The sequence below is a fragment of the Scophthalmus maximus genome, chromosome 3, assembly GCF_022379125.1.
Source record: "Scophthalmus maximus strain ysfricsl-2021 chromosome 3, ASM2237912v1, whole genome shotgun sequence".
NCBI classification, from domain to species: domain Eukaryota; kingdom Metazoa; phylum Chordata; class Actinopteri; order Pleuronectiformes; family Scophthalmidae; genus Scophthalmus; species Scophthalmus maximus.
The window spans coordinates 29,948,347-29,970,917 of record NC_061517.1 but is presented as its reverse complement, the minus strand read 5'-3'; the positions used below and the strand labels follow the sequence as shown (position 1 = coordinate 29,970,917).

At 38.8% G+C, this 22,571-nt stretch overlaps 1 long non-coding RNA gene across 2 annotated transcripts; it reads right to left on the bottom strand.

Moving 5' to 3' along the window:
* Positions 1–5,840: 5,840 nt before the first annotated feature.
* LOC124849889 lies at positions 5,841–21,446 on the bottom strand. 2 transcript variants are annotated; one of them, XR_007030491.1, is made up of 4 exons: positions 21,353–21,446; positions 14,118–14,332; positions 12,528–12,696; positions 5,841–6,507 (listed from the first exon to the last, which is right to left on the bottom strand). It is a non-coding gene; the product is annotated as an uncharacterized LOC124849889 (long non-coding RNA). The 2 variants fall into 2 exon arrangements; XR_007030490.1 differs by having other exon boundaries at positions 21,290–21,411.
* Between the last annotated feature and the right edge of the window lie 1,125 nt (positions 21,447–22,571).

The window sequence follows — 22,571 nt, the reverse complement described above, 5'->3', positions numbered from 1 at the left end:
ATGAAATAAAGATTCTTGAAAAGTATGTTGTCTTTGTTGTTTTATTTGTAAAGTATAAAATTGGCTCTGCGCTGAGGCCTCCGTTTGTTTTCAATGCTCACAGGATACAGCAGAAGAGAGAAGAAGGTCCTGGAGTGCCTTTCTCACATATTATAGATAACAGAGACAGGAATCATGTTCCTTACATGGAATTGTTATCAAGAGCAAGTGGAGAAGCTTCCCAAGGTTATCTAGTGGAGATGGGGGTGAGTGGAGTTTTAGCAGTTGTCTGAAGGAATAGCACAAAACACATAAGAACAATTACATACAATGGAGATTAATATGAAACTAAAGGTTAATACAGTTGATGCATACATTTAACATAAAATTCCCCCCTTTTGATCATTATTTGATCAAACCATAGCATAATGTACATTTATGTATCCTGGCCTGGAACACCCTTCAGTGAGTAGCAGTTCATAAAAAAATTAAATAACAAATTCAAATCAAATTCGTTATTGGCGTTGCTTTCCCACTCTGCGTTAGTCATGCGATATTCACCTTCAGTGGCCAGATGTATTTTGACAAACGGAACTCGCCCAAGTTTCTTCATGAGGAGGTATCTGATTTCCTCAGATGTTGTCTTTCGGATTTTGCTCCGGATATAGTGGGGTCAGGCAGGTTTTCTAATGCCTCTTTCATGTAAGTCATTGTCCACGGTCTTAACACAAGGGCAGGGCCTTGCTGTCCCATCACGTTTATCATGGGGAGGGTCTGGACAGTTTCTCCTGTTGCGCCCATGACTATATGCTATATCCATGATGAGGCTGACCCTGGAGTGAATGTGGATGGGGAAATGAGTGAGGTGTCTGGGGTGGAGGATGGTGAGAGGGGTGGTGTCTGGGCTGGCTGCTGGGTTACTTGGTTTTGTCCTCCTGGTACCCAAGGTGGAGTATATGGTGGAAGAGTCGGTGGGGGGTTTGGGCATGTGTCGAGGAGAGGGCTGCCATGACCTGTAAGAGACGGATACAGAGAATTCTGTGATTTTTTCTTTTCTCCCCTTTCTTTATTGTCTTCCTCCTCTACTTTCAAATTAGTCACTGTTTTTGTCATATCGTCTTTCCCTACGTCCACATTCCTTTTCTCACATTTCCAGACATCTATCTGTTTCAATGTCCTCTAAATCCTTTGTTCTGATTTCTTTATCTTTTTTAACTCTTCTTCAACTTTTGGAAGAGATTTTCTCAAAGTTTGTAATTTTTCTTTACTCAATGAACCTCCGTTGAAGAATCCATGACATTTTGTCCAATGTGTGAGACATATTATGGATTCTGGTCCGTATTTATCGGACATGAGTTCCGTTATCGGAATATCCTTACTGTTCCTACTTCCCATTCTTAAGTCCCAGACTTATCTAGATCCCAGATCTATATAGACACAAACGTCTCCGTGAATTTGTGTTACAGGTTAAAGGCTCAAGCAAGACTAAAAGCCCGTAGGAAATCCGATTTCCTACTAAAGGTTTATTAAACAATTTAATAATCCTTTCTCAAAACAGTAAGGTATTCGTCCACGATATTATTACAAACCAATGTTTCCAATAAACAACCAGAGAAATTCCCATAATGACAAAAAGCACGAATTCACCACAATATCACAATTTTTTTTTCCTTTTTTATATCCTAATTTTGAATCCATGTATCAGAATTTTAACATCTCACCAGATCAACACCAAGTTTGCTGTGACTCAATTGGTCCGTGGATTCCAGTGGAGACGATCCTTCGACCTGGAGAACGGTCTTCTATTCTCTTCAAGTCTTTTTTGGGCATAGAGGTAAGGAATATAATTCCTAAGATGGCCGCTTCACCGTTCTTCCACAATCTTGGACGATCTCATGGAATCCTGTTTGTGATGCCAAGTTTGTGATGGAAAATCTATTGATCCTAGACGTGATGAACGAAATAAAGATTCTTTAAGGTGTCTTGTCTTTGTTATTTTATTTGTAAAGTATAAAATTGGCTCTGCGCAGAGGCCTCCGTCTGTTCTACATGTACACAGGATACAGCAGAAGAGAGAAGAAGGCCGAGGAGTGCCTTTCTCACATATGATAGATAACAGAGACAGGAACCATGTTCCTTACATGGAATTGTTATCAAGAGCAAGTGGAGAAGCTTCCCAAGGTTATCTAGTGGAGATGGGGGTGAGTGGAACAGTTTTAGCAGTAGTCTGGAGGAATAGCACAAAACACATAAGAACAATTACATACAATTGAGAATAATATGTAACTGGAGATTAATACAGTTAATACATGATTTACAATAACACATTCTCATGGCCTCAGACAGTGGACATGTTTTTATTCTCGTCCTATTAGATCTTAGTGCTGAATTTGATACCATTGATCGCAATATTCTATTACAGAAACTAGAACAGATAGGGATTAAAGGAACAACACTAGAATGGTTTAAGTCTTGATTATCTGATAGATTTCAGTGATAACAACAAATCTTCCCCTCATACAAAAGTTAGTCATGGAGTTCCACAAGGCTCTGTGCTGGGACCGATACCTTTCACTTTATATATGCTTCCTTTAGGCAATATTATAAGAAAACACCACATAAATTTCCATTGCTACGCAGATGATACCCAGCTATTTATAAAGCCAGAGGAAACTAATCAGGTCGACAAACTTCAGGACTTCAAGAAATAAAGGCCTGGATGACTAACTGACAATTTTTTTACTTCTAAATCCAGGCAAAACTGAGGTCATTGTACATTATCTGATCATATAGTTACCTTGGATGGTATAACCTTGGTCTACAGCTCTACTGTGAGGAACTTTGCCTAAACGTACATGCCTAAACATACATGGCAAAAGCCCTCTTGTATTTGCTCTGTTTCTTATTAGAGCACAAGCGCCTCCCAGCAGGAGGCCCTCTTGTTATTATTATTATTACTATTATAAGTATTAATAACATAATTGCATTTATAAGTGTACGTTTTATTTCCGTAATTTTAAGTATCAGTCTAGAAGAGATTAAAAACGGCGGTTAACTGTTCTCTCTCTCTATCTTCTCTCCTCCTGTCTCTCCTCTCCCCCACTTTCTGCCCACCTCTCCTCTTTCCCCCATTTTTCTCCTCACCCGAACCGGTCGAGACAGATGAGTCTGGTTCTACCAGAGATTTCTTCCTGTTAAAAAGGATTTTTTTCTCGAGCAAGTGCATGCTCATTGTGGGATTTGTTGGATTTTCCCTGTAATATTTTAATATTGACCTTACTATGTAAAGTGCCTTAAGACAATGTATCTTGTGATTTGGTGCTATACAAATAAAATAAAATTTTAATGTGTTTATTTGCTTCAGTTCCTCTTACTTTTCTGTACAATTTGCAATGTAAGTATGGCGCACATAAAATAGGATGACCACAGTAGTGTTTGTTTTTTGTTATTATCCTGATAATTTCGGACATTTGTAGGTATGTGTATGTTTTTAGCAAGGAAGGGCAGAACATTTGTTTGCTCCGGTTGCTCAAGGGATCGGTGAGAGAGCACCCGCTCCCGCTGATTCCACAGACGCAAACGGGAAGAGAACGAGACATGCCGTTTCCTCATTGCTCCTTTTTTACCTGCTTTATACAGGACACATTTGTTTTATGGGTCCTCATCATTGAGACCCGTGACACAAACAATTGAAATTGCTTACTAATGAAGGTTAATGTTTTGAAATAGATGGTTTTCATTGAACAATTAAGATGGGTGGGATTAATAAACGTGTGTGTTTGCCCAACCCTATTGACAAACTGGAATTTTAAAATGTTACCTTTCTAAAATATGTACAAAGGACAACTTGATTGGTTAGAGTTAAGGTAAATAAACTATTATTTAGGTTAAGGAATGTTTGTGATTACATTTCTTTAGTGAAAATTAAGTGTTATCGTGGATCGTGATATGACATGGAAAAGGAATGGAAATGGACTGTATTTATATAGCGCTTTTCTAGTCATATAGACCACTCAAAGCGCTTTACAGGAAAGTCACATTCACCCATTCACACACATTCATACAGCGCTGCTATTTACCACGCACTTTTCTGTCACATTCATATTCATTCATGCACTGTCGGAAGAGCCGTCAGAGGCAAGTTAGGGTTAAGTGTCTTGCCCAAGGACACAACTGCATGTGTACTGGCGAGAGGTGGGTCGAACCGCCAACCTTCGGGTTGGTGGATGAACGACTCTACATGAGGAACTGTCTCCTGCATTTCAGTCATATGCAGACTACACATATTTACCAACCAGCTACACCACATTAAGACAAGCTACATAATGTATTGGTACTGAAAGTTGGCACTGGATGAAAAATGTAACATAATACCTTGTGATACTTGTTTTCCATTGTGTTGAAAATGTGCTCTTTTATTCTGAAAGCCAGATTTGTTAATATTTTATGGGGTGTATCTGAATCACAGGTATTTTAGTCATTCTAATATGTTTCTGTTACATACAAAAGGGCATGTGACCACAACTGAATCAGTAGCCTACTGAATCTTCAGGTCAACAACAGCCATGAGACCAAGTGTCCATTGTACTATTTCACAATTTCATGTGTATTATAAATTCTTATTATGTAGACATTTGAGACAATTGAGCAGTACTGACAACAATACATTCAGAAGTTGAAGACATTTTTTGCCTTACACCTGATTGCAAGTTCATGTCACATACAGCATGTATATTAGGCTACTTGTCATTTGTGTTGATCACATTCCATTATTCCTTGCACTTAATGATTAATGAGCGCTCACAAAGTTGCTCTGAAACAGAAGCTGAAGTTCATTCACTTGTCATGTGAGCACCTACTCAGCAGGTGTAGCTGTTTGCTGTGAGGCCACAGGGCCCAGTAGGTACTTGACCTGCTCAGGTTTAAAAGTAACACATTGAACTACAGTAGTTCATAACTGATTTAAACTTCACATTTTTATCAGACTTGACAGAAATGTCTATCCTCCTGATGTGTGGCTGAAAGTGTCAATTCCAAATGCTGTTGCTTTGCTTAATATAATATTTTCCTCTTAACTAGTGGGTTGGGTTTCGGGTCAGATTTCGGGTCAGAGTTTGGCACTTAAACAAGGTCAGGATTCAATGAATTTGCCCACTACAAGGATTAGGGTCAATCCCAATTTTTCCAAGTATAGAATTCCTGAGTAATCAGTATTACATAAATAAAATGAAAAAAATTGTAAATGAACCAGCAATTTGTGAAATATGTAAACAATTATTAAACCAATAAAACAGTTTTCATTAAATCTTTAAATATATTTTTCATAATGTGACAACCATTTTGTTATTTCCAAAATTTGTTGCATGTAATTTAGACGTTCTTCCTGAGCATATAATCTTCATCATTTATTTCATAATCCCACATTTTTTGTTATTAGATATGACAGTGACAGCGACGTTTTCACAATTATGTTTTTACAATCATCTTTCAACCAAGCACATCCCTTGCCATTTAAACTAGTCGGCACGACAACTGCTACCAGATTTAGCCAGTTATCTAGAGCAAAAATAATTTTGAATCAATGAAATAGCTGGTGCTGTAAATACACAAACACTAAATTTCTGAAAGCCTCATCTCAACAAGGCTAAATCTACCTAGTTAGCTTGGCTGGTTTAAAGTGTAGAGAAACTGTTACCAGTGTAAGATGGCTCCTAAAAGATTGTGCTACCACAGAGTCTTTTTGCTTTAGCTGTGTCTGTAACAGGTGGTAAGTTTGTTCACATAAATTTTTCTAAGGTTCGGTTTTCCCAACCACACAGCGAGAAGGACAAAGGTGTAGGTATAAAAATAGTATGTTTTATTACTAAAGTTCTTTAAAATAGATACATTATGGGCAAACCATTTTTCTTCAAAACCACAATCAAACAGTACGGTTCAGGGTGAGCAGGCTGCACCAAGAATGGTATTTAAGAATACCACAAAGTCCACTTCAGTCAAGTCACAATGCCGCTTTGAATTTTCCTTTGCGCCAGGGTGGAAGCCAGGTTCGGCTATGTGGCTGCAACAGTAGTCCAGTCCAGGAAGTCCAGTGCTGGGGATCACCTCGAACTGGACGGCCGCTGTCAGGAGAACGGTAAAGTCAGTCTACTGAGCTGTCTCTCGGCCCCAGTAAATTTAAAAGAGATTAAGGCTCTCTCGCTCTCATCGCTTCCCTTTATTAGTTTGTTGTGCATGCCTATCAATAAATATGCTGCCACCACCACTCTGCCGCCATCCTCTGTGCCCTCGGTACACAGAGGAAACAGGACTCAGAGCCACCCAGCTAACAGTCTATGGAGGATTTACATGTCCAGTGAGGAGACAAAACAAAGGTCTACTTCCCATTATGCGGAGGATAGTGAGCGTTGACAGAGCAGAAGTCTGAAGATCGGCTTCACCAAGGCGAGAGGAGGCTGATGCAGGGCCCGCTGCAAAGCGAAGATCAGATCCAGTCCACGGCGAGGCGGCACCACAGTGGCTTGCGGCAGTCTGCAAAAAAACAGCCAGTGAGGTTGCTGATGAGATGGGTTTCAGCTGGTGTGTCAATAAGCAATATGTACTTTTGTTTTGATAGTTTGTGAGTGTAGTAAATACACGCCACGGCAAACACAAATGCACATTTCAAACGTCATCACACATCAAATGTAATGCAAGGTTTGTACACTAAATTCGTGCAAAGTTCATACATAATTTTTAAACATTAATCACACTGCTTTAGACAAAACAAGAGATTGCATTCTATGTCCTATTTAGGCGCCACCTCCTTTGGAGGTCGCAGAACATCACGAAGGCTGAACTGAAATGAGACGGGCTGGTCTACGGCGTATTTCCTATTTGCCTTCACCAGCATGTTCCACACAATTAATGTATAGGACTAAAAATTGCAATCGAGATTTTTACTGAAACTTTCAGGATGTACTGTATATAACTTCCAGTTCCAAACTAAAGCTGTCTAATTTTGTCTGAAGGTTCTTCCTGTTCCCTTCATGTTTGTGTGAGCTGTGGAATTCATAGGTCATGGAATGTCATCAAACAAGTGGTTAGGGGCAGATTTAGAAGGTAGTTATGTTGCAAATGGGGAGCCACTGCCTTAAAGATATAAAGTCGGGGAACAAATGTCTTCATAGTGAATGCCACAGATTAATGTATACACCATATACCTGTGTTTACGCTTTCTGTGTCTTTGCCATTGACTATATGTAAAGGTAGATGACAAAACAGCTACCAGAAAGTCAAAGCCAGATGATTTTGATCGCCCCCTGGTGGCTTGCTACAGTATAGGTCATAAACCCCACGTTAGTGGTTGGGACATGGACCAAACTAAAAAGTTTTTTTGTAATTATAAGTATCAGTCTGGTAGAGATTAAGGCGGTTGTACAACTGCCCTCTCTCTATCTCTTGTCTCCTACTGTCTCTCGTCCCACCTTCTTTCTGCCCACCTCTCCTCTCTTCCCCATTTCTCTCCTCACCCCAACCGGTCGAGACAGATGACCGCCTGCAACTGAGTCTGGTTCTGTCAGAGATTTCTTCCTGTTAAAAGGGAGTTTTTTCTCTCCACTGTTGCCAAGTGCTTTGCTCATTGTGGGATTTGTTGGGTTTTCCTTGTAATATTGTAATATTGACCTCACTATGTAAAGTGCCTTGAGACAATGTATGTTGTGATATGGCGCTATACAAATAAAATTGAATTGAATTGAAAGCATGGTTTCTGTCATTTCAGGGAGTTCTTATCACCCTGATTTAAGTCTAAGAGTTCATTTTTCTGGCAAGTTTGGTTTTAATGATGCTATTCTGCGCGTGCAGAGTAGAAATGTTCCCTCAAGTATGTTTTACGCTCGCGGTGTTGATCTATTATACACACGTGTGTAGTTTGTACGTGCGCGCGTTTTGAAACTAAATAAATGCCATAGCAGCCATATATACAGATATGCGCTGTATCCGTATATTGCATCGTCCATCTGTACAGTCTATGGTGTCTACACCTGCTAGTAATAACAAGAAATTATGTTAGGGTCTAAAATCTCAATGCACTGCTTACTGATGATGATCAAACTATCAACTGTTTATTGGGAGTATGTAGCCTAATGGAGAAGGGAGTGAAGGAGTGAACAAGGGAATGATATGTACCAAAAATGAAGCTGGTCTCTCATTTCAGCAAAAGTGAGCGAGACCTGATATCTGAGAATCTTGATACGTGATTAATTACAGATAGGTACAAAATACAAATTTGAGTTACTTTTAGTAAAACTGCTAAAAAAAAACCCCATTTGAATAAAATGAATGCCTAAAACTGCGAATTTAAGGTATCGGTTCAGTGTGTGGGATTTAGTGACATCTTAAGTGAAGTTGCTTATTGCAACCAGCTGAATGTAGTAGAACATGTAGTAGAAGCTACAGTAGCCTTTAGGTAACATGCAATATCCTTTGCAATATTTTTATCAAAGCATTGTTTTATTATCTTTTACTTTAATTTCCACAGATTTTCTGTGTAATTATGTATATATTATTGATTAATTGACTGTAATCTTGAACACTATGGAGCTCCACATCCAACTACCCACGTTCAAAATACTGTTTATAAAGCTTTTCTAACAATCTTGAAGACAAACCTTAAAGACAGACTGTAAAACACACCTTGGGCACACAACACCATATTAAAAAAGCCAGAAATCTTTCTGAACACAGCCTGTCCTTCACTGTCTTTCTTGCTTGTTTATTTGGGCTCTGGGCGTTGCAGCAGGCTGTTTTCAGACTCAATCTGCAGCAGCTGACACTTTGAACAAAGTGTGGAGAAGACAGGACTGTGAATGGAAATGGAGGGTTTGTGTCAGATTCTACTCAGTCACTATCAAGTGGCATGCCTCCCTCCCTCACCTTCCCACATCTGGACACTGTTAAAATTCCTCACTGCTCATGCACAAGCAGACAAAAGTACTGTTTAGCTACAGTATGCAGACAGTGTAAATGTAACCGTTTAGTAGCAGTTGTTTCTTTTAAAGGATATTCTTACATCCTAGACATCCTGACAAAATCACACACACACAGTGTGTGCATGGTGTTTGGTCTGAAGCATCAGGGGAATAACACATTGCCTGAGTTCAAATAACAGCCCCAACCTTTCGCTTCATATTCCCTCAGAACACACACAGACACATTCAGAGCATCAGTCCTGAAAATTAAAACATTATTTTGGACCTGGCCTCCATTGACAGCTTCATGTCCATGCATAAAGTATGTCAGTTTACACAAATGTTTACATACCATCAATTACAATATGTTCTTTTAAATGTCTGGCTCTCTCATTTTTATCACGTGTCTTCTCAATAAATCGATACAAACCACCTAAGTCTCTCAGTATAGAGAGCAAATAAATGTATTTCTAAAAATGTTGGACTGTTTCTTTTTGGGCTGATTTTGAATTCCGAATGCATTGATCCAGCCGCACCAAAAGTAAAAATAAATGTCTCTGAATAAGAGTTTAAGGATTTTCTCAACTTCTCACAGAGAGAGAGTGGAATATTCTGCACCTTCAGTATGTTGGTACAACAGGGACGGATGCTATGACCCCTCCCCTGTCCCTCGGCTGACCCCTGTTTGAAGTTGCTTGTCGGTCAGAGAGATAGGCGCCTCATAGCTCTTGGCCCATACCATCTTGACACCCCCTCCCGCATTCATCTGTGTACTTGAACTCCATTCTCAAACTGGTGGGACCACTATGTATATGTGTGTGTGTGTTTGTTTGTTTGTGTGTGTGTGAAACAGTAGCTGTATGCAGTGTTATAAAGCCTGCAAGTGTAAGTAGTAAAGCCTTTGAACTTTTAACAAATAAATGTAAGATGTCTCTTTCTTCTTCAACACTCCTGATTTGCCCTGATTAATACTTGCAGCCCCACCAAACATTTTACTCACCAAAGTAACTGGAGAAATATGCGGAAACAATCAACACTACAAAGTCGCTTCAGTATGTTTGAACTAGCTAGTTTAGCTATTTCCCCCTGCTTCCAGTCTTTATGCCAAGATAAGCTTTCAACATACTGACTCCTGCGCTTTTACGCACGCACACGCGCGCACACACACACACACACACACACGAGACCCATCTGAACATCTCCTTTGTGGACAGAAAGTGATTCCCCATAATATTGAACCATTTCTTTAGAATATGTTACAGAATGAAGATTAAACAGCTTACATTCAGGTTACCAGGACGTTACATAAAACATAATTCCATTTCACTCTGAAGAAACATTCCAAGAAATATGGGGAAAAACATATTTTTGACTAAGCCGGGTCCATGTTCAGGAAAGCAGCTTTGAGCTTTAATTTTGGCCATTTCTGTTTACTTTCCCAAAAACAAGTGCATACACTGTAATTTGGTGTGTATTATTAGTTCATCTCTGTGTTTCCATTTATATCTCCATAAACATTTGCAAAAGACCACCAAACACAAGTTTACAGCTTAAAGCTGCACAAAAAAAGAAAAATCTACCAAACACAATTCTGTCTGACTCCAGCCCTACATGCTCAGACTTCTTGTGTTTCCCCATACACACCCATACAAACATTGACCTTCTCAATTTGGATTTCAGCAGACCTTTGAGGCATTCCCTGAAACACAAGTGTACACAATCTCCTTCTCTGCAAAATGCAAGTGTAGTACAGCATTAAGCAGAAAAAACATATTATGTACCATATACCTTTCTAAGTTTGACTTTTGCGAGGGCCACAATGTCTTCGTAGTACACTATATTTCAGCAGCAAGACCACATTCCTGACAGAAAAAAAGGGCAACTCACAGAAAATCAAACCTACTGACTGAGCTGGCAGTGCGATTGACAAGAATTCTCTGGGGAGCAGAGTGCAGAAACAGCACAGAGGCAGGTACTTTGCACCAAAGATGAATTCAAGAAAACCCTGAATTACCACTTGTAAACCGAAGACACTGAATCTTAAAAAAATACTTAGATGCAGCTCCAGCTACTGTCTGTGAGCAAAAGTTGCAATTCTCTTGGCGTCTGACTGTGTCACTAGCGTGGCGAGCCTGCACCTGCTCCTGGCAGCGAGGGGCTAAGGTGGCGGTGGCTGGTGTGTTCGCAGCAGGAAGGCAGCGGCCAGTTCTTGGCTGGCCTCCAAACAGATGTTGGTTTGTTTCAGGGCTGTGGTTAAATAGTTGGATGGCGTTCCAGCACACAGGGGAGCGAGGAGGGGATTAGAGCTGTGAGGATTGCAGCTGCACAGACAGAAAGAGGCCAGGGGGAGGGAGAGAGACACACAGATAGAGAGCAAGACTGGAAACCAATGATGCGGCCCTCAATAAATAGGACGGTAAGCTGTGTGACCTCCAGTCCTTGAGCACCACAATGTAAACCACTGGCAGACATAAATTAATTATATTTTCAGAATACAGTAAATTTATGCTAGATTTTATTCATTAATTTGTCTATGTTGCAAATGTCTCAGTGTGTTTTGGCCCAATCTAACTCATATGTTTTTTTAAAAAGCAAGGCAGACCACAACATTTTATATTTTTCTATTAATGTATTGCAATACTGTATTCATGACTTCAGGGCATTTGCTTCTTAGCTTTCTTTCCAACTGTGAGATGAGAAGATTTATATTAATCTCGTGCCTGTGTGTTAGGTGATTAGCTTATATCTTATCTTAGCTATGCTTAGTGTATAATGACTGGAACGTAGGTCAAAAGCTCACACTAAATCTGGTATTAATGATAGCATTGAAATTCTCAAGGGTTTTCTGAAACAATGGGTCCTTGATTTCAGTAAGATAAAATAATGCTTCTCATTTCTAGCATATTGCTGTTTATTTTTGCCTAGCAAATTTATAGCTGTTGCTGATTTTATCTGCTATAGGTTGCTAGCTAATAAAGCTAACATGGATCCATGAGCTGATTTTCCAGCTTTTAAAATGAGAAACCTGCTATAGCAGGTCTTAAATATATAGTAGATTGTTGAGGCTAATAGTGAAAGGTTAATAAAAAAAAGTTGGCACCCTCACCAGTTCATGATATAAAGTGTTTAGCATATGCAAAATGCTATCTGTATCACGGGGTGAAAAGGAGCAGGAGCGAAATGCAGATGGCAAATTAAATAAGTTTGAATGAACAGAAAACAAAACAGACTTACTGTGTAAAGTAAAACAAAATTCAACTAAGAGTGTCCACGAATGTAGCAAAAATATTCAATAGTAAAACACAGGAGCCAGGGAAAAATCAACAGGAACCACATCAGTACAGACTAGGGGAAAACCACAGATGAACCAACCAAAACAAAGGGAATCACAGAGACTAAATAGACACAAGGAGGGCAGGGCAAATTGAACAGAGGTCAGAAACATTAGGTATGACAGTACCCCCCTCTTAGGGGCCGAATTCCAGACGGCCCCAAAAAAAGGCGGATCCGGAGGAGGGATCCAAAAGCCAACAACAACAACAAAAAACAAAAAGCCTCTGGAGAACTAGGCATGGGCTTTACTAGGGGGTTCAGGATGACCTGGAAGTCGGGTGGCCGTGCAGGCAGTCATAGCAGTTCTGGGGGACGGCCCGGACTCGTCGATCAGCCCAGCCCACTTGCGACGAGGAGCAGAAGTCGGCCAGACCACCGATGAGGGTTGTGTCGACGGCCCACCAACTGGCGACGAGGAGCAGAGTTCGGCCAGAGACTAAATAGACACACGATGGGCAGGGCAAATTGAACGCGGGTGAGACACATTAGGAACAGGTGCAGACAATCACAGGGGTAGGAGACACAGGATAAGCAAATCCACCATAAACAAGACACGGGAAAGGAAGTGAAGCAACACAGGGAAAGGGACTTCAAAATAAAACAGGAAACAACAAGGGATCAAGAAAGTAATACAACAGGTACAAAAGGAAAAGTACAACAAGGGGAATAATAAAATAAACAAACTATAGAGTCCTCTATAACTTAATAGTTCATGATCCGTGTGCATCATGACAATCTGGGCTGACATCATTTGGGGTTGCTGGATTGCAAAGTCCTCCAAATCAAGTAAAGTGCAGGACAGAGCTGTTTTTATAAGTCCAAACTCTGACAACATCCTGGACTTGGTCCCAGACAGGTTGTGTAAGGGTGTTTAAAATTATTACATCTATAATCCTATAAACAAATTTAATTAGTGAATGATATTCTTATTAGCCAAAACGTGATGATCAACATCTTACTGAAACAGAGACAAATTAGAGGAGTCCAAGAATATTTTTTTATGTCTCTTTTCATTCCACATTTTTTGATTTGATAAACTAAAGATTCACTACCCTCTAAGATCCTTCACTAACAAGTATGGCTCTTACCACAGATCTGTGTACACTGCTGTGACTTATAGGCATTCCTGCTTTGGAAGGTTAAAGTTGAGTTATGATTTGCTATATGCTAGGCTAACCATACTATGACTACATCTCTGTATGTGAGTTGATTCATCTCACTCTGAATGATGAATGGTGGGATGCTCTAATATAAATGTATAAAAACATGAGTGCAAGGCATAAGAAGTACATGCTGTGTTTGTATTATTGAATTATGACAATGTAGTACGTTTTGGCCATTGTTTGTGTAAAAATATAGGTTATTAGTAAAAAGTTAGCATCAAATTGTTATATTTTTATTATGTACAAATGAATAACTAAAAAAGTTATGTCCGAATATGTTTCTTCATTAATAAAAAAGTCAGTTTTTAAGCTGTATAGTTTCATTAGTCCTCAGACGAACTTTGAAACTTTTTTATCACAGTCCTTTATGTGCTGCAAACACAGCAGCAGTCTGTTAACTTAAATAGACGATATTGTCAAAATTGAGATTTGATGGCTTTTTTCATAATAAATAAGGTCTAGCACAGTAAAAGTGTCAAAACGGCAAATAAACAGACAAATACACAGCATTCAGCACCTGCTTTTTTTATGATGCCCCAGGATTTCCACCGAAATGTGATGTCATAGTGACTGCATTCAGCCTTGCTCCCAGCGCTCATCTGTCATTCCGTTGCTGAGCTATCAAGAACGCAAGCAATTGCACAGGATTCCTAAGGATATTAATACAACCAGAACTAACTCAAAATTATTTTACCTTTGCAAAATTCATCGGTAATTGGTGTCGGAGGCTGCCCGCTACGTGGAGTTGTTGCTGCCCCAGTAACAGCTCCAAGTCACGTCATCTTTGTACAGCTTCCAGTCCCTCAGCAGATCGCTCAGGCGTCTTCCGCCTCCCGGGGCGCAGCCGTTGCCAACATTTCGCGTAGTCGGGGAGCAGGGTGATAGTTTCTCCAGGGCAGAAGCTGTTAACTGTTAGTTAAATTAAAGACAATTTACTTTAACAATTAATTAAACTTAAAGAGACAGAAAATGTAACTTATTTGACCAGTGAGTGGCTGTGTTTACTCAACATGTAGCTCCCTGCAGGTGACAGGCCTACAGTGTTACATTTTATAATGTAAGAGGAGTCTGGTATACCTTTTGAATAGGTATGATTGATGAGTAATTCGATTTGTATTCAGTAGAACTTTATGTGATGAGAAAGGGAATCGATCACCAAGCAATGGATGTCCCAACCATTTGAGTGGCTTGGTTCTGCAAAGTGAATTTACTGTAGCTGCGTTACATGCTGGATAGATTTAGCTAGGTACGAGATTTTACACAGCTTTCTGAAATCAGTGAGGTTGCCAGGGTTAGCCCTTCTGATAAACTTTTCAGCATAAAACAAAGATTAGGAAAGTTTATAATGCTATTTATATTTGTGTTAAATAATAAGTAACAACACGCCTTCGTGGGGGTGGGGGGGTTTGTGGACAGAGGCAGGCTAGCTATTTCCTACACTTCCAGTCTTTATCCTAAGCTAGTCTAACGTTATCCCAACTCCATTGTTATATTCCACAAATTCCATGGCAGTCAGGACCAAGCACTGGACAGAGATACAGGCCTACACTACAATCCTAAAACACTGCTGCTGATGATCGCATCTCAAAAACTATATGTCTTTATGTCTCCCACAACAGTACAGTGTTTGCCATATAGAAGACGAGACAGGGGATATGTGGAAACAGCTGGTGATACATTTCGGACACTACTTGGATGTTACAATGCTTAATTATGCACTGCATGTTCATAATTATATGTCGCATGAACAAACACCAGAGCTTCTGCATCATGTTTGACAAAATACTGTGACCCCTGTCTATGTTTCTGTGTGCTGTCGGTGTTATCTGTCTGCCCAGGTCAAACCGGGAGACGATCAGGGCCAGATCTGGAGCACCTGTGCCAGGTGCTCTGCAGGAAATAAAGGTCCCAGCTTCCTGTTGATCACCCTCTCCTGCTGCTGGCACCCACAGATGTTTGCTATTGTTTTGCCTTGTGTGGTATTAAGTTATTTGCGTTTGCAATAATTAAATAGCTTAATTTTGTCTGAATTCTGTGTCCTTTTCCGTTTTTGTCATTGCCCATGAGCCGGGGTATGACAATACATTCAAATTAAATTCTAATGCATTTTTTAACATTGCATGACATCATTTTCTCACTTAATTTTCAGATCAATACAAGCTTTAGATTGTGAATTTGTGAATGGTACATGGATTGTATCTACATAATGCTTTTTTAGACTTATTGACCAGCTTTGACCGATCAGTTCCAGTGGTAAATTATGTGGAGATATCCATTCCAAGTAGTATTCCCACACTGTACAATGGAAAATGAAGAAAGGTTGAGAGATATAACCCGTTAGAAGCAAAACACAGAATACACAATGCCCTGTGAGCAGACACACAGGGCAGAGATGGCGACAAGGGCAACATGTTTTGTATGTAATAATTATATTTCTTTTTCTGATGAAAAGAAATTGTAGATACTGTATTCCAAAAAAGAACATGTGCCTCCAAGGAGGATAAAGCAAGGACAGGAAAAACTCCACGAGTTTTTGCATAAGTAGCACTTTGAAGTCAGGAATGGGGTGATGGGGCAGCAGGAAGAGAGGAAGAAGGAGGAGTAGAAGAGAGGAAAAAGAGTGGCTGTGGATATGAAAGAAGTGCCATGTCAAAACTTTTTCAGTGCAGTTCTAGTTAAATCTGCCTTCTAGGCCCTCAGGGGCCCCGGCTGTACTTGCATACTTAGTGTTTCACCTCTCTGCAGCCCACCCTCCATTAAAACTTAAGATATTGGCTTAGCCCTTAGCTTTAGCTCAGACATGGGCCTTGATATCTTTAGACAGCGAGCGTGAGAGCTGCATTTTGAAGTGGATTAGTCCCTATAGTATCTCTCATACTCTTTTAAAGTCCAGTGTGTCCACAGTTAAAGCCAATTAGCTCACAGGTCTGGCTTTAACATGGCCTGAGGTTTGATGGTGGATGACGTCTGAGATTTTGAGGATGGATTTAAGAGAGTGTGCAACCATATCTCATTGAAGCAGAAATAGTTTTTCCATTTAAGTCTTCTTTAATATCTAGTCAGCAAAAGTTGCTGAAATAATTGGTAAATGCACCTTTTCTTGACCTTTACTGATTTTGCAAACCTATGTACCATCTAAGGTAGCAGAATGCACAATGCTGCCCATTAATAAAAGCTTATGATAGCTTACTTTGACCTTCAATTCTGACGCACCACTTTTGCCTACCTGCAGTTTTGCAAAACGATTAAGACATCCACCAAAGACTCTGGCATCTTTGATTTCATAATTATGTTCTTTTTTGTTGTGCTTAGTAAAAGTTTGTCTAGATCTGACTGCAGTGGCCAGTAGTTAGAAGTGTCAATAAGTCAAGTACTATACTTAAGTTCTTGAAATACAAGTACTTCTGTTTTCGTTTTGATTCCGTGTTTTGCATCAAAATGCATTGTGTGAATCTTTGATGTCACTGATCATATACTGTATATAAATATAAATGATGCATCTCCACCGGCTAGAATATTTCAGATTCAATTTTATTTGTGTAGCGCCAAATCACAACATACATTGTCTCAAGGCACTTTACATTGTGAGGTCGTACATAGTGATGTTATAATATTACAGGGCATGATTATAGGACATGATTTGGAGCCAGAGTCTGCAGAGTAGCTTTATCGTGGTGTGGAGCTGCCACATTGAGGTCCTCTGTCAGTCTCAGCTGTCAATGATGATGTTTCACCTCATGAAAATGTATTTTATGTGTATGTAACTTTTTTATATGGTCCATGTCCCAACTGCTAAACTAGATATACATCAATTTATATACACTGAACAAAATTATAAACATAACACTTATATACACTAATATTTGAGAGAAATAAGCCTTTTGTGTACGTAGAAAAAGTCTTAGATCTTTGAGTTCAGCTCATGAAAAATGGGGGCAAAAACAAAAGTGTTGCGTTTATAATTGTGTTCAGTGTACATAAATATATATATATATATATATATATATATATGATGTAATTTTGTCCTTTATATGGACTGATAAACAAACAACAAAAACATTTCCTTAAGATTTGCATTTTTACATTCATGTTTACCCAACAGTAGTCTTCTTCCTCCCTGCTGTTTTTGGTGTACTACTATTGCAAATCTGTACTGCCTCGACTGAACAATGAAGATAATTCTGTTATATTCTATGAATTTCCTGGTGAAAAATTAGTATGCTAAATATATTAAATTTAAGCATACTTGAGTGTACTTTTAGTCATACTAGTCATCAGTATACTCTAAGTATGCTAAAGATTATTTAACTTAAAGTTTGCAAATTTCGAACAACCAATTTTGTACTAAGTACATTTGAGTTGTATTTAAATTGTAGAAAAGCACAATTTTTAGTGTACTTAGTGTACTTTTATGTGTTAAAGTGGAACAACTTTAAGTATATTTAGTACTATTAAGTACGTAGCTGTGTCTGTATTAATATGCATTCTTGAATAGTGGAAATAAAGTCCACTTCGTACATGTTATAAGTACATTAGTAATTTATTGCAAGATTCTTATCTTATCTTAAGAATCTTATTCTTAATATATTATTATACATCACTTAGATTTTGAGCTTATTCTAATTAATAAAAAAGTACCCTTTGTAGTTATTTATCAATAAACTTTTTTATTATTTTGCTATACTACTTTGTACATCACACAAAAAATATGTTGGCAGTGTACTAAAGGCTGAATTACATATCGGACATTTTCCTAATGTGGACTGCATTTTTTTCAAAGCTATTAAAGATTACCTAAACACCATCACACTTAAAGAGAAAACATTTATTAATGAAATCAGTAACTGAAAAAATAAACATTTACATATAAAACTGAACCATCCCTTTAAAATATTAAACACACACACACAAACACACAGGGCAAAAATTGCAATGCGAAATCGGTTCAATCGCAGGGAGGCCCTCTTCGGAGCTGTCACTTTGCTGCCAGACTCTGGCCTCCTTCTTAGTCTTTGCTTTCTTTGCCTGGACAAAACCGTTTATGTTTAGCAATATCATAAAATGTGCAATTGAACTAGAAACAATAATATCTTATTTAAAAAACCACCAGTTGATGTAAGCATTAACTAGGACAAACTGTGGTCAGCATGAAGGAGGACAGTAGAGTCACCTGGGGAATGGATTCTGTATATATTTTTTTTTTTTTAAATCAAACTGTTTAAAAACCCTTTTTTCTTGTGTTTGATACACACCACAATACTAGTTGTAGAACAATGTCGGAAAATATTATGTAACACAGCCGATGGAAGTTGGGGTGCAGCAGCCATGGTGGCAGACAGAGCCTCCATGCAGCTATGATAAACATTAAGTTGAATGACTTTTGCATTGTATTATCTTTACTTAAATAACTTTTTTTTCATATTTGCTGAAACTGTCACTATATGCAGGTAGTAATATGTGAGACAGATCATCTGTGACAGACTCTGGGTCATTCAGCTCCCCCTACTGCCTTTGATGCCATTTGCCAGAATCCACGGCGCCCAAACAGAAATCTCCAATCATAGCCAGGGGGCGTCTCTCCACTCTGTCAATCAACCGGGTAGGAGATGCGCTCACGTCTTAGCAACGAGGAGCTCGCAGCAGAAGTGGAGTATGTTTGAAAACACCGTGGTAGAGAAACGCCAAGCATCGAAAAAACTGCCCAGCACCTTTGCCAGAAACTGCATATACGACAAAGACCACAAGCAAAAATGAGCTAAAAAGAAGGAAACAGATTGAGCAGATGTAAACATCGGAGCGGCTCCACAGAAGCTACGACACCGACAGGGTTCACAAACGATGCGTTCTGCTTGACCGGTAATATTCTCTGTTTCATTTATCTTTTATTTTCTATGTTATTGTCGCACTCTGTGACCGTATGCTACTGTGTTGTTGTAATCAGGCTGCTAGTTGCTACATTCACAGCTATTGGTTAGTGGTGTTTGTAGCATAATAGCTGAAAATATGTTTGTGTCCAAGCGGTTTAATCTGTTTTGAGAGTTTTCTAGATGTGTGTGTCGTTGCTTGTGTTCCCGCGACCAAATGCTCCCCCATCAGTGTTGTACTGTTTAGTTAGCTTCACTATTTATCACCAAACGTAGCATCCCGTGCTATATTAAATGCTAAGTATGTGTCGATATTCCCAGCTGTGGCTACAGTCACGTTCACATACAGAATTTGCCAATGCGTGATAAATTTGTGAGGAGGAATATTTTTTCCTGGATCATAGTTTCACATACTCATGTTGCTTTTCTCCACAGATGCCGACTTTGCCTGGGGAACAGCTGAGGAAAGGTATATTCAACACACCTACTGTATTTTATTCATGTGCAAAATAAAGCTTGACAAAATATTACATCATTGTGTACTTTGATAAATTTGTTATGCTTTTCTTTGAGATACTGCATCGCTAGTACTGAACCAGTGAATCTGATTACCCCAAATTATTATATTTGAATTGATTAAAAAAGTATATTGATAAAAAAACGAAGTAATCTTCACATTGTTGTATATTTATGCAATGAGAAACCAATCACTTTCAAAATACACTTTTTTGCAAAGCAAATACTGAGGTTGCATAAATATTAAAATATAATGTTGAAATAAATAAATGAAATGAAAAAAAAAATATATTGCACAGCACACTATTTACATCTACCAAAGTCTGAAGCTAAACCATCTTTGGATGAAACCAGTGAAAGCAGCAGGTACCAACTAGCTCATCACATTAAGATCAGCCGTGTCTTCGGCTCCCAGGTTCTCGGTTGTCGGGTCAACACGCCAACCTCTGCCCCGTCTCCCACGGCTGCGCCTCGTAGGCGACTCCCTCTTCTCCTCGCTCATGTACTCGTCAAAGCAGCCATGATCACTTCCTCATCGGAGTCCAGTGTACCAGTCTCAAAGCTCTAATATGGTAATAAAATATTGATAAAAGCGTCAGTAATCTTGCAAAGCAACAAATGATGTATGTGAAGATAAAGCTGTTGATTTACAGGCCTACCATGTAACACTACAGTAGCTAACGTGCTAGCTCACACTAGGTATGTAAACAAGCTAATATAAACTGATTTACGGTCGCCCACGTTCAAAAACACTGACGATATTGTTTTCACAAAAAGTCACAGGTAATAACGTGAGGCAACGGTAACTAAAAAACGTCTTATAGTCTATCAATGTGGACAGTAGTCCATGTTAGCTTGTTACCGGTGGGAACGTCATGTTACGTACCTTGCCTGGCTTCAGTTGCCATGGCAGCGTGCGCGGGCACGGAGGGCTGGGAGTAGCTGTGGAGGAGGAACCGAAGTGCAGCGGAGAGGCAGGGGGAGGGAGCAGGAGTTGTTGGATTTTGAACTCTGAGACTTCTCTCAATCCTACCGACAGCCGCTTTAAGTAAAGGATTTGAAAAACTTCCACTGCTGCTGTACTATGTGAAGTCCTACCATGGAAGACTGCAGCTGTATGTTATGCTGCTCATTTGAAATTAAAACACATACAAATTCATGTCACATTGAAACACATTTTTTAAGACTATCTACTAGTATAACTCACAAGCATGTGTTTTTTAGTCTCCATCACGTCTTTCTCCCACTTTTTTTCATGCACACTCCCCTGCTCTCCTCCTCGGCACATATGTCTTAATCTAATTAATAGATTCCTCTTAACAACAAGAATCTGATTAAACAAGAAGAGTGAAAAAAAGTTTATACTACACCTACCTCATACAACGACACACTTCCACACTTAGCTTAATAGCTTGCTAGTAAAAGCTAGCTTGTTTCAGCTAGCTGAAAATGAATTCAGGGAATAATAGCCAAAACCCAAACTAACCTTCAAATAGCAGGACTTTAGTAGCCACTGTCTTCTCCAGCAAAATTAAAACAGCATCCTTACCTGCAGACCTGTGTCAAGTACCATCATCGACACCCTGTGTAACGATTGCACAACTTCTGTCTGCAGCTATGATTGGTGGAAGTGAACAACAAATCTCCGATGCCTGTTTGATCAGTGACTTGGCATTAATCTATTCAAAACGTCTGCAGTTCGGAGTGCTGTGGACTGGAGAGAAACGTCTGACTCTGGCAATGCCAGACAAATTCAAAATCATCCTGGGATCAACATTAATGGGTTTATTATCACAGTAATATTTTTCACAATTTTGACCCTTTCCTAAAGAAATGTACAAGTAATGTACTGAAGGGCAAGCATGAAAAAGTGCACTTATGTGTCTTTAAATATACAAAAACTAAATATTTAAAATGATATTAAAATGTGTAATTTAATGTTTATAATGATGAGCATACATTTTAAAAAATACGCAAAAATATTGGACAAAAAGTTTGAAATGGCACACTTTAGTAATTACACCACTTGATGTGTAATCAAGTATACTATAGTAAGATTATGTTTTAGTGTATTAAAAGTGTGATTATGATGGATAGAATAAGTGCACTTTAAAATGACGTTCAAATCTCAATTAAAATATACTAAAACATCAGGATGTTAAAATGTGTATTTCTAAAATATGCTTTCAGTGCATTAATACAATGATAATTTTAAGCATACATTTTAAAGTATAAAAAATACATTTAACATAAATTCTTAAATAAGTACAGTTTACTTATTACTCTTATCTTTCACTGTTTTATATTCACAAAAGTGCACATTAGTGTAATTATGAAAAATACCTTAAAGTATGATGTTAGTGTAGAATAATATATTTGCAATATATTTTCAAAATATGAGTACATTTAAAATACAATAAATTTTTTCACCAGGGTTCGATAAAGTTAATATTTTACTTACAGTATATATGGCCGTCTTTCAAAACATTTAGTTCTTTAGAAAATCATCACAAATATCAGACATGCAGACAGCAGACATATATTTCTAGTCTCTAGTGTAAATTGATGAAACTTTAGGGAAAAATGCATTGAGGGAAGAACAAGGCAGAATAGGGGCCCATGGCTCATAATAGAGAGGGCCCTACTAATTGGTTAATCCAGCCCTGCCAGCAGTTGCGGTTCAACTGATTTTATCAACAAATCCTCCAACTCATACAATGAACTATGACGTATGTCATATCGACACTTTCCTAAAATTTCGCCTCTAC